The sequence below is a fragment of the Cibotium barometz genome, chromosome 1 (genome assembly GCF_041138505.1).
Source record: "Cibotium barometz isolate CiBa-2024 chromosome 1, ASM4113850v1, whole genome shotgun sequence".
Lineage (NCBI taxonomy): Eukaryota > Viridiplantae > Streptophyta > Polypodiopsida > Cyatheales > Cibotiaceae > Cibotium > Cibotium barometz.
The window spans coordinates 12,470,185-12,483,773 of NC_141046.1; the positions used below are offsets into that span (position 1 = coordinate 12,470,185).

The 13,589-nt window shown below is 46.9% G+C and overlaps 1 protein-coding gene across 2 annotated transcripts in view; it reads left to right on the forward strand.

The window, feature by feature from the left end:
• EMB3129 (GTP-binding family protein) overlaps positions 1-13,589 on the forward strand; it is a 99,704-nt gene that overhangs the window by 26,324 nt on the left and 59,791 nt on the right. The gene's annotated exons all lie outside the window — the stretch shown is intronic.

Sequence of the window (13,589 nt, forward strand, 5' to 3'; positions counted from 1 at the left end):
TCCAGAGGAGATTTACGTCTCTCAATCCTCAGTTCTTGCTCTCTATTTACAGCATTTCTAGCTTCTACTTCTTGGCCTACTTCTTTCCAAGTGGATCTGAATGATGCAGACAGAGCGTGTTTCCCTCTCTCTTGGAAAAGCCATTCTTGCACTTAAAAAAATGCAAAAATTAACAAACTGAAATGAAATAGGGTACTTCTTGATTTTTGTTGCAAAGCTTGTTACCGGGAAAAAGGGTTGATTTTTCCAAGGAAGTGGCTTTAGATTGTTTCTCATGAAATCATCTTTTAGTCAAATGTAGCAACACAGAGGTGGTGGGGCTAGATACATGCGACGTGTTTTTAAATGTCTACCTAGAAATAAAAGTTGACTATGAAAATTTGGGCTATTTTCATGTGATAAGTCACACATCTCCTTGCCGAGTGCTTGCCATGTGGCCAATTACTTCTCTAAGGTATAAACCCCTTTGTGGCTTTCACCTTAATCCTTCAACTAATGCCTCTAGCCATCCCTTAGGCCTTTCAATTCACATAGGCCACCCCAAGCATTGGCTAAGCCCTTTAGACACCCAATTACACCTTTTTCCCTAGGGAATTCCCGCTTCAACTGTCTGAAATCTGACTCCGAATTTTGATTTCTGATCCCAATTAGACAAACATGCTCTTCTAGAAATCTGAAACGAAGCGCTATGAGAGGCCCTATGACTGCCAATGTGCTGCTGTTGCCGGTGTGCCATCTATCTCTGGCATCTGGATCCTGTGGCCTAACCGCGCTGTGTATGCAAAGAAGGGGGCATCCAGAGTCTGCTCCCAATCTGCAGGGTCATGCAAGGTCCACTCTGCCACTCTCATGCCCGAAAACCAATCACCCTCACCCTTTGCAAGGTGCAACCACTGAAATCCTCTAACGGGAGCTCGGATCTATCTAGTCTGCCATGGGATCCAATAGAAAAGTGAGCAGACCATTGCCCTCATCTGCTCCGTAGACAGCCACGAGAATATCGTGTCTGGTAAACACGCCTAGCCATACTAGGGGTGTAACTATTTGGCCCTCCTAGCTCTATTTCACATGATGAAATCCATGCCTGGACACCAGAGAGGTGGAAGAAGACATGGGGACAGGGTCCATAAGGTTTGATTAAGAAAAAGCACCATTCTTGGTCAAAAAGCAAGAAAAAGCAAAAAGTCAATTAGGGTTGACCGGAAGCCAAGGGCACCATTGAACGAGGAGACTGAGCCGGACCAAAAAGCTAAAAGGCACTTTCTCAAAAAGCAGCTCTAAGGCCAAAAAGCAAGGCCTTAAAGCCAGAAAAGCAAAGCACCAAAAGTTGAGTAATATTTTAGTAATAAAAGTAAAAAGAGCAAAAGCAAAGGCAAAAAGGAAAAAGCAAAGCTTTAAAAAGCAAAGCAAAAGCATGGACAAGATTTTGGCAAAAAGCAGAGCCCTTTTCAAGTATAAAAAGGCTTGAACCTCTCTTGTAGCATCACGAAGGAGATCATGGAGTGTGTGTGGGCATCATTATGATCATGGAGAGCTTCTATTTCGCCATCAACACCTTCTGCAACTTGCTTTTCAGATGTACGGTCAGCCCTAGACTTGTATGGGCATATGCATGGGCGATATGGACACGTGTACGGACATGTACGGTCATAAATTTCAAAACCCTAAAACTGCTCCAAAAATCCTTAAAACTGCTTTTTGGATGTTTTTATCGCCCAAAAACCATTAAAAGAGGTTTTATATTAGTTTTCTGGCTAGAAAGAGCTTTTCCATGGTTTTCTTCATTGACAAGGTTGTAGGACAGTAGGAGTAGTGGAGATACTCATGGGAACTTTGACTACTTGAACTTGGATATGAACTTGGACATAGAGCTTGGACATAGAGCTTGGACATGGAGCATACACATGGAGAACTTGGACATAGAGCTTGGGCATGGAACTTGGACATGAACATGGAACTTAGACATGTGGCTTGGACATGGATTTGGACTTGGAGTTGATCTGGACTTGGTTTTGGATTTGATTTGGACTTGGATTCATTGGATTTGGATTTGGATATTGGATTTGGTACTAGCCCGGTGAGACATACTTGTGGGTCATCCTCGTGGTGTGCACGGCATCAGAGATCTCATGCCTTGACATCAACTTGGATATCGTACATCGACATATCTGTCTGTTTTGTATTCATTGATTGTATTGATCCTAGCCAGCGTGCCCATAGATTGTTCTTGAATAAATTCCAGAAAGGGGGCGGGGCCTGTTTCCCGCTCAATGTGGTATATACTATGCAAGATTCCTATCCCTTCTCTCTCTCCCCCCCTCTCTCTCTCTATATATATCTTTATCTCTTGGATACATGGTTGAGTCTATCACAGCATGTCCCGCTGGGCTTACAGTGGTATCAGAGCAGGAAATCTCTTGAAGAAACTTTCTTGGGGTGATAGAGCCATGTCGAGAGCAGAGGGAGACCAAGGGCCTCATGAAGGGAATAACTAAGAGGACGATCCAAGACTTGAGGATGGGAACTAGGGTCATCTGAAGAGTATCATGACTTTCAGCAGTTCAGGTGATTTCTCAGGGACGAAGAAGTCCTTGCTTAGAGAACCAAAGAGGGAACAAGATCAAAGAAGGGCTCAAATGTTTGAAGATTTCATCAAGGATCGAGCCACCAAAGCCAAGGGAGTTGAAGCTGGTCAAGCTTATCTTAGAAGGATCTAGAGCTACTTGGTCTATTTCTCGTGGAGGAGACGAGGAGGCTACTCATAGGTCTGCTATCTCAGATGCCGCTTGTCTGGAACATGTAAGGGAAAGAAGGGACATATGGCTATAGATTTTTCTGATAAGCTAGTGCAAGAAGCTAGAGAGATCGGAAGATCATCAGATTGACATCATCAAGAGGATTGCAGAGGATGCTAGACCATTGAAGTTCTTACAAAGAAAGCCATGAGATCTTTGGGGACCAAAGCTGAAACAAAACCCTTTTGAAGGATTGAGACTTTATGCTAGCAAAGGACCGGTGTTGGTTATTCTATACCTTTTTGTGGTTGAACATGATGAGTTACATTGGAGCACTCTTGAACCAAGAAGGCCATGTTGTGGCCTATGGCCGTCAAAGACAACAAGGTAGCAGATGCATTATCTCGAAGATCCCTGAGCCATGCGGTTTCTATGGGTTACCATATGGATTTCACTTTGATGAAGGATCCTTATGCTACCAACGAGGATTTCATAGATGTTTTGGAACAGATTGTAGATTAGAGATTTGGTGACTTTTTATGTCATCAAGTAGGGTTTTCTTATGATGCAAACCCAGGTTATGTGTGACACAAGGAATTGAGGCCAAGGTAATGGAAGAGTGCCGTGCTCCTTCCTACATGGGGGATAGACACACCTTGACTATACTTCAAGCTTTGGAGAGCTACCTCTATTGGCCTACTATGAGAAAGGACATTAAACTTTATGTTCGAGAATGTTTTGTTAGAAGGTCAAAGTTTGATCGACAAAAGCTAGCAGGATTATTGCACCCATTGAATGTTATATGGAAGAGTATTGTTATGGATTTTATCTTTGGATTGCCAAAGACAGGGATGATGGTATATGGATCTTTTTCATGATACCAAGAAGATCAACCATACATGTGATTGGTTGGACCTTTCTGATCATTGGAGGATATATAATGCCTTACATGACAGTTTATGGAAACCATGTACAAGGTTATCCCCAGAGGAGCTTGAATTGAAGGATCCATCAGGGATGGAAAAGCCAGAATAGATTGTGTTTCATTCTATGAGAAAAAGAGGAAAGATAGAGGTCAGAAAGTTTCTCTTGGACCTCGAGAATTATTCGCTATTGGATGTGAAATGGATGGCCAGAGAAGTACTTCAAGAACTATCCAGATATACTTCGAGTTTATGAGGAAGTGGCTGGTTCAGATATATTTGAAGTACAGGTATATCGACGTCTTGCGATCAAGACATATTCAAGGGGGGGGGGATTGTACTTCTAGCCCTCATTGTATATATATTGGACTGGAATTGATCATTATTCTACTTATATAATGATTATTTGGACATGCTCTAGTTTGGGTGGCAATGATGCCCGATAGCCCAAGGAGTGAGATTTGTATATGGGAGGCAATGATGCTAGATGACCCATTGGACAACAACGATGCTAGAACGAGATTTGTATATGGGGGGCAACGATGCCAGATGACCCATTGGACGGCAACAATGCCAGATATATTGGACTTCACAGTCGGGCGGTCATTGCGACCAGATGGCCCAGATGACTGTATTGGATTTCGCAGTCGGGCAGTCATTGCGTCCAGATGGCCTATATGACTGTATTGGATCTCATAGTCGAGTGGTCAATGCGACTAGATGACTATGGGAGAACTCTCGGGTGGTCCTAGTGACCAGGGGGCCTTGAGGATAGTCTGAGCGGTCCTAGTGGCCAGATGGCCTTGAGGATAGTCTGAGCGGTCCTAGTGGTCAGATGGCTCAGCAGGGTTTCGATGAAACCAGACAGGAAAATCCATGAACAAGAGGATCATTACTTGTGCACTGCATACTGATGTATATTTGAATTTCTTTGACTTTGTGTGCTGTTTTTGATGTATGGAAAATTCTTGGATTCCACTGGGCTCCAGACTACCTAGCCAGTACCTGGAATACCTAGTAGATGCGAATGATGCATACTTGTTGACTAGCTTGTGTCTAGTTTTTGCAAGAGGTAAGTATGCAGTTATTATATCTAACACATATGACAGGCCATGAAGATGTACTATCAAGAACAAGGACATCGGTCAAAGAAAAGACATTGAGATGTTGCCCGATGAGCAGATGACACCTGGATATGAGGAAAGACTAGATGCACAAGCTCACCAAATGGGGCTAGTACCTTGAAGCATATGGATGTACTCGATGTACCTTGAAACATATGGATATACCAGGAACATATGAATATACCAAGGACATGGATGTACTTGGGAGAATATGGACATGCTTGGAACACTTGCGGTCCGCAGTTGAGGACAACTGCGATGTAAGAGGAAGGGAATGTAACTATTTGGCCCTCCTAGCTCTATTTCACATGATGAAATCCATGCCCGAACACCAGAGAGGTGGAAGATATGTGCGGAAGAGAAGACGCAATCTCTGAAGTCCGGTCTCTTGGGCTGAGAGAAAACTACTCATGGCCTCGATGATTAATAAGAAGAGGTAAGGTGCCAAAGACAGCCCCACTTGGGGACTCTGGTGGGAGAGCTCTCACCGGGGAGGTGGCACTAGTCATCTCAACCGGCTTAGAAAAGCGGTGAATCAATCGGTAGATGGAACTCGCCGGCTGCCCGACTGCCTCCTCTCTGCGTCGGGGGCTGCTGGGGGGCGACGAGAAGCAGAGGGAGGGCTCGGATGATGAGGACAGGGTAGAGTGAACGGCTGCAGGTATAGTCGGTGTGGAGGATGGAGGAGGATGGGGGGGAGGAGGCGGCGAGGAAGGGCGGAGGGGTGGAGAGGCTGGAGAGGGGTGCTGCTGTGAGAGATCCATCGGAGAGGTAGGCTGCGGGGAGGGGCCGTTCGGGGGCGCTGAGAGGTCAGCCGCCGACGTCACAGAGCACTGAGTGTCGGGGGGGGTGGCCGGAGGGGGGGGGGGGGGGTCTCGACGAGGTACCGGCTACCATACTGGTGGGACCGGAAGGGCCCGCTCTATATGACTGGAGAGGGCGCGTGATCAACGGGAAGGTGCTGAAATAAGTGCTCAAAACGGTTCTCTGATAGAACCGAATCCTCCTGAGCTCTGCCAGCTTGGCACGCGCAGCGGTGACGCTTGGCTGGTGGCCCGGGCGTGGCCAACCATCCGCCACTCTCACCGGCAGCTTGTATTAGAATTCGTGGTGCTCATGCTAGATCAAGTATGTGGAGGAGAGGGACTCACAAAATACAAGAAAAATATCTTGCTTATTAAGTTGTTTATGAATACAACTAGGCCTTGCTCTATACATAAAAGCCTTCTAGCTCCACCTTTAAATAGGTGAGCTAGTGGACCTTAAGTCCCTTCACACACACACACCCTTCTCTTCTCCTTGTACATGACCTTAGTCTTTTAATACCCTCCCTCAATACCAACTATGAAAGAATTGGAATAGGTCGTATTGGACATAGGTTGCCTTTATAACATTAGGCGTACAAGGATGTCATGGTGGTGTGGTTATCTAGGACTTACAACTATGTTCCTAGAGCCTTAGAGGCTAATACAATGATGCCATCTAAGTCTTTATTTGATGTCGATGAAGATGTACACCTTAATGATGGTGCACCCCACTCTTTGTGCTTGCTTGACCTCTTGTAGTTGACATGCTTTAGACATACATGCCATTGCTTCCACATGCTTTCCACCTTGACCATTCTCACATAATGATCAAAACAAGGCTGCCACTCTTGCTTAAGTGGTTTGCACATAGATGTTCCTTCAACATGCTTGATGCTTTACCTCCTCCATGGGCAATGAGGGCCTTCCTTCTTAGAGTAATGGTTATGAGGTAGATTTATATGGAAAAGGGAAAGGGAGGGTCTTACCACTTGTCTTATGGATTGGTCAAGGGCAGTGTCTACTCCACAATTACAACAAAAGCTTTTGTGCATGTTGGTTACATGATACCCATTAGGGTTTAAAGGTACAAGCTTAATGAAAGTGAGTAAGTGGTTGAGGTAAATGCTCAAACCAATAAGGTACATCATTCTTGGCTCAAGGAGGTGAGGGCATGGCTCATAATGTTGCCTATGCCTCTTACAAAGACAATGCCAAGAGATGCTTAAAAACATGACAAACAACAAGGTAGAGCACTTAGTGATGCTATGCTCAACCTTACAACTCATCTTAGAGGATGAAAATGTTGAATATGCAGTGGAATAACATGCCTTGGGCTTGGGAAATGAGAGCATATGGCTTATGACTTGCCTATGCCTCTTACAAACAAGAGCCTCAAGGGTGATACACAACAACATTAAAGATGAACAGTTAGTGTACATGTGCCCAACTTTAAACCACTCAAAAACTGAGTTTGTTGATGAAAAAACCAGAAAAATTCAACCTCTTTGGCTTATGGGATGAAGACAATGGCTTATGGTTGAACCATTTCTCCTTGAAAGCTTGCCAAGGTAAGCATAGAAGCGGGTTGACGATGAAGACTTATAATGTGGCACTTATGGTGTGTGCCCGGCCTCCAATGTTGATGAAGAAGAGCCTCCTTAGTGTTAAAGACCTCCTCCTTTGATGGTTAAGACCACATTAGTGTTAAGCAACACTTTGTTTGATGATTAAGATCACCATTAGTGTTTAAAAACACGATTAGTGCTTAAGAGCATATTTCTAGCGTCTAATGACACTTGTATTGGCGATTAGATTCACCATTAGTGTTTAATAACACTCTTAGTGTTTAAAAACACTTTGGAATAACTCTCCTTTGCTGGATTAGAAGCCTCATTAGTGTTAATCAACACTATTAGTGCTCATAAGCACACTTTGAAGAGCTTTGAGAACTTGAAGATGATGAGGAAGCTTGATGACGTTTTGATGAATGAGACTTATGAATGCCTCATGTGGTTGGCCACCGCTTCAAAATCAAGACTAGGATCAGCAACAAGCCCTCACAAGATCACTTAGGTGATTAGAGCAAAGTGGAGAGGATTAGAGCAAGAAAAGAAAAAATTACGAAGCTTTCATGGAAACCTCACAGGGGGACTTGGTTTTTTTGCTGTAGCATGCGCGTTGATGCACCATTGAAGCTGAGATTACAGCTGTAGATGCTTGAGACATTGGGCTTCAAAAGCCCTCAACACATGTAGCTTATAATGGCCTACAGGCGGCGAATCGTTGTACGGCCTCCAGCGTAGCAAAAAATCGGCGCTGGCTCCCTCAGTGAGCAATGCCGCAACAGCGCAGCAGCATTTCCGTCAGTCGGCCGTACGAGTATGAACGCCCAGGCCTCCTCTTCACTTCTCTAGTTGAAGTCTCCCCAAGATATTGCCTCCACGAATAGCTAAAGGTCCTCCACCAGCAGGGGGTTGAGCTCCACAAATGAAAAGATAAGGAAGATGACCTATTCTACACCACAAATGTGACCTACTCAACCAAAGCTCTAGATACCATGTTAGAATTCGTGGTGCTCATGCTAGATCAAGTATGTGGAGGAGAGGGACTCACAAAATACAAGAAAAATATCTTGCTTATTAAGTTGTTTATGAATACAACTAGGCCTTGCTCTATACATAGAAGCCTTCTAGCTCCACCTTTAAATAGGTGAGCTAGTGGACCTTAAGTCCCTTCACACACACACCCTTCTCTTCCCCTTTTACATGACCTTAGTCTTTTAATAGCTTGATGCTCCACTACTTGAGAACTTGCCTCTCTCCGTGCCTCCTGGTGATGATCTGAATGAGAAACGGGGGGAGGAACCGTCGGAGGCGGTCTTTGGGACTGCCGTCGAGGGCAAGCTCTCGCTAAACCATTCACATGCAAATGAAGCATTGACCTGGAAGGCCTGAATACTCCACGCGCTGTTGGATGGGGTCGCCCTGGAGGCTAGGAATAGATACACAATGTGTTATAGTATCCGGCAAGGCAGCACATATGCGGAGAGATGGAATCCTAGCTGCCCATACGAGGGTCGAGGCGGGGGGGCGGGGGGGGGGGGGCAGGGAACTCCATCACTCTCCCGATGACACCACCAATCACCGAGAGAAGTGGAAGGTATTCCTTTCTAAGGCTTGGGAAACAAACTGTCACTGGGAAGCCCGACATGCTAGCCAGAGGTCAGACGCAGGATCCAAGTTGTGCTGCCACCGTGCAAAGAAGGCCCGCGCCGTACGCAGTGCAAGGGGGCTAGCTACATGACTTGGTCTGACGTTGTTGGCGAGTCGAACTCCACCTGGTAGTATCCGCGCCCCAGAGGGTGGATATCAGTGATCTTTGTAGGCTCGCCTGGAAAAGATCCCTGAGCTGTTTGCGTGCAGGGCGGCTACCAACAATTTTGCAAACTAGGGTGGAGGCCTCTAATGAGGCAGCAGTCATGGTGAGAATCTGAAGATCCTCTTTGGAGAAGGAAATGCAAGCAATGCCGGCCTCGGTCCGGGATGATGGAGCGGCTGCCATGGAGTCCTCTTGATGGTGAAGACCAGAATAGGCCGAAACTTTCCGAAATGAGCTTAGAACCCTGAAGAAACTGAAATCTTAGCCTGCATGGTAGGGGAGAAAGGAAGAAAGGCTGAAAGTTAAGGAGGATGGAAGCCCTAGGGGGAAGGGGGGGTGTGCGCAGGCGGTGTTGACAGGAGACAGGGTAGGCAAGGGGGGCGAAAGAGGGATGGGGGCGGGAGGAAACAGAGGCGAAGGGGAGAGGGGAGGCAGGTGGGGCGGAAGAGGGGGGGTAGTGCAAAAATGCAAAGACGGGGGGAACATAGAAACGCGAGGGAGGGGGGGGGTGGGGGCGGCGCTAAAACGCCCGGGGGGGTGTGCGCGGGCGGTGCTGATAGGAGGCATGGCAGGCAAGGGGGGGAGGCAAAGGGTGTGCGCGGGCGGTGTTGATAGGAAGCAGGGTAGGCAAGGGGGGCGAAAGAGGGATGGGGGCGGGAGGAAACAGAGGCGAAGGGGTGAGGGGAGGCGGGCAGGGCGGAATAGGGGGTGTAGTGCAAAAATGCAAAGAGGGGGGGAACATAGAAACGCGAAGGGGGGGGAACATAGAAAGCGTCTTGTGCGACCTGCATGACCTGTGCGAATTGCGCCCGGGGGGGTGTGCGCGGGCGGTGCTGATAGGAGGCATGGCAGGCAAGGGGGGGAGGCAAAGGGTGTGCGCGGGCGGTGTTGATAGGAAGCAGGGTAGGCAAGGGGGGCGAAAGAGGGATGGGGGCGGGAGGAAACAGAGGCGAAGGGGTGAGGGGAGGCGGGCAGGGCGGAATAGGGGGTGTAGTGCAAAAATGCAAAGAGGGGGGGAACATAGAAACGCGAAGGGGGGGGAACATAGAAAGCGTCTTGTGCGACCTGCATGACCTGTGCGAATTGCGACCTGCACGCTTGTGCGCCTCTGCGACCTGCTTGTTGTGCGCCTCTGTGACATGCATGTTTGTGCGACCTGCTCGCGCCAGTGTCTCATGATCTGTGCGCATGCGTCCTGCCAAGCTGTGACCTGCGACCTGTTCTGCTGTGTTCTCTGCGTTTGATGTGTGCGCGTGTATCTTTTGTCTAGCGTCCCCTATGATCTGCAGCTTATCCCGTCCTCTCTCTTCTCTGTACATCCCTTTCTGAGTGTGTGTGTGTGTGAGTGTGTGAGGGGGTCTTTGTACAGTGATCTCTGCAATTTTTGCGGTCCTTTATGAAAGGAAAAGAAATCAAGAAACCAAGAAAAGACATTTTGAGTTAAAGTGAGAGGACCATGATAGAGAGGAAAACTATCCTCAAGGTCTTTGCAGACTGCTGAATTAGGGTTTGCAGGTGCTGAATTAGGGTTTTCAGGTGCTGAATTAGGGTTTGAGAGAACGGGTTTTCTTTGCTTTTGTACATGGATTTGGATGATCCGGCTGCTGCTGTTGGTGGCATGGCTGCCAATAGCCTTAACATGGATCTTATTGAGGAGATGATCGAGAAGGATGTGGGTTATGCTTGAGATGCCTCGGAGCAACAAAAACGTCAAAGGCTTGATGTTGATGCAAGCTACACTCCGGTGAATGTTGGAGAGAATGCAGAGGAAAGTTCTCAGGTACCTTCTCCGGAGTTTGCACGTTTACTGCAGATCACTGGTGAGCTTCTGCAAGAATATGTGAAGGCAAATAGCGTGCAAATGGCTGCAGTAGATAATGGTGGTGTGGCTGATGTATGCATGGAGACTCCTTTGTTGCTACAACAGCTAGGAGATTTTCATGATCGTGCTGCTATCTTCTTCTTTACTGGGCGTATTCCGTTGTTGCCTCGTCTTAGAGCATGGTTGGGCCGCTTGGTGTCGCCTGAGGCACTTGAGGAGATTTATGATGGTCCAAGAGGCTTTTATGAAATACTTTTTCGCACTTCGGAAGCCCGTAGGGCAGTCTTGGAGCAGGTGCCACTCTTTTTGGATGGGCAGTTGGTTCATGTGGTTCCGTGGAAGCCTACGGCAGAGTACCAAGATATGTTGCGCCAGGCTTGCCCAGTTTGGGTTGAAGTGAAACAATTCCCACCAATGTTTTGGCGTGTTTTACCAGGTCTCATGCGAGGTATCGGTGATGTCTTGGTGGTGCCTCGAATGACATCTAGAAACCGAAATCGTCTATGCTGTATGAATTGAGGTGGGATACATTTGCTGGCCACTGTTTCAAATGTGGTGAGATGGGCCACTTTGTCTCCGAATGTCCTAAGAAAGAACAAGTTGTTGCTACCAAGGATATCGTTGATGGGCAGTTGTCCGTGGAAGATGAGCATGACGCTCCTTTACATGATGCCCAGCACATGGATGTACATGTGGATGTTCAGAATGAGGTTGAGTAGCCATGGGTGGAAGTACGTGGTAAAAAGACACGATTTGTTGCCCCGCGGGGGGACTTCTCAGATGCTGTTTGGCGGGGGCCTTTGCGTACTCATTAGGGGCCCTTACATACATATGCTCGTCGCCCTTTGGGTTCAAGTGCCCAGCCAACAGACCAGGATTGAGAGGCCGGGAGGCCAACTTTCTCAGGGTACAGGGGCTCTTGGGGTGGATAGAGTAGAACGCTATCCTATTAGAAGTCGCCTAACAAAAGAAGCACAACAACAATTGCCTCTTGTGTTTGGTTCGAAGGGTGAGGTCATCTCGCCATGGGATGGTCATTACCCTTCGGCATATGCTCGGGAACTCCAAGGGCAGTCTGAGATCACAAATACCATGTCTAAAAATGCAATGCTTCAAAAGGTTCGTGATTTGGCATATTGTCCTGGGCTTAGTACACGGCCTTGTTGATTCCTTTTCTGGGAAGGCTTATGAAAATTGTACAATGGAATGTAAAGGGTATTTCTTCGCGCCAAAAGCAGTTCAGGCTTTGGCGTACAACTTTTTGTCATGGTTGGGATGTTTTGTGTGCAGTTGAACATAAGCAGCATAAGTTGGCTGGCAAAGCCTATGTATATAAGGTGTTTCATGTTTTCTACAGCGGACATCCTGCTTCACAGTCAGGTGTTATGTTTGGTGTTCGTTCGCAGTTTCAGCCATCTCTTGTGATTCAAGATGTTCATGGAAGATTTCTAGTGATACAGATTGTTTGGGATGATACGCCTTTATGGTTGTTAGGGGTGTATGCTCCAAATAATGCTCGTGCACGCCGTTTGCTGTGGAATGACTTGTGTGCTCTTTCAATCTCTCATCTTGGCTTTGTGATGGGAGACTTTAATATTGTGTCTCCAGGGAGCAAGCCACGTCGCCTCATTCTGTAATGGATGGCCCGGAGAGAATGGCGTGGGAAGCTTTTGCAGCAAGGTCGCTGAAACAAGACATGTGGTCTTGGTTGCATCCAGATGAAAGGGGTTACACTTATGCCTCACAATAGTTTCGGGGCACTTATGCTAGATTGGATAGGATGTATATTTTACATCAAGATCTCTTTTTGCCAGAGGTTCTTACTATGATGGTTGATCAGCCAACAGGTTTTGTCGGATCATTGGCCGCTTGTATTTGAAATGGTCTATCATCCTGTGGATGCATATAAAGGCTTGTTGGGACGCTTGCCTTTGCGCTTAAATCACACTTTTTTGGAGCATGAAGTTTTTGATGTTTATATGCGTCAGTTGATACGACATTTCTCCACAAGAGTGTCCATGGCTGATTATCATGCTTGGCGAGTGTTCCTTACCAACACTCGGAAATTAGCGTGGCATTATGGTCTTGCTAATGCCTCTATACAAAAACAGCATGTGGCCCTTCTTGAGTCGCTTTTAAAGGGCTTGCAGGCGTTCATGTTTACTGACTCTATGGATGCTGAAGTTGTGGATGCCATAGAATGGCTGAAAAAGGAGCTATCTAGGGTGCAGGAAGCACAATATGTTCGCTTTAAACTACTTGCACGTCTTGATGCTTTGCGGGATGCTAACTGTCAATCTTATCGCTTCTATGATAAGTTGCATCAAAAACATATGCATGAGAATATTGTTAGGCTGATGGATGCCCAAGGCAACCTTGTTACTCAACCTTCTGAGGTTATTCAGCATTGCATCAGGTTTTATGAAGATTTGCTTGCCCCTCGAGAGGATGTCTCGCCGGCTGTCCTGGTTGCAAGGGAGTCATTGTTTGCTGAAGTACGATATCAAGTTGACCCTGATGTGGTGGTTCAACTTGATGCTCCTGTTACTCAAGGGGAAGTGGAAGCTGTTCTCTCCAAACTTCCCATGGGAAAGAGCCCTGGTTGGGATGGTTTGACAAATGAGTTTTTCCGAAAATATGCTGATCAGCTTGCAGAGCCTTTGACGCTTATTTGTCAAAGGGTTTGGGATGAGGGATATATGCCTGCCGATTGGAAGTTGGGCATACTTCGTTTGTTGCCCAAAGTCCCTTCGCCTACTTCTTTGGCTCAATGGTGCCCGATCTCACTTATGGGTATTATG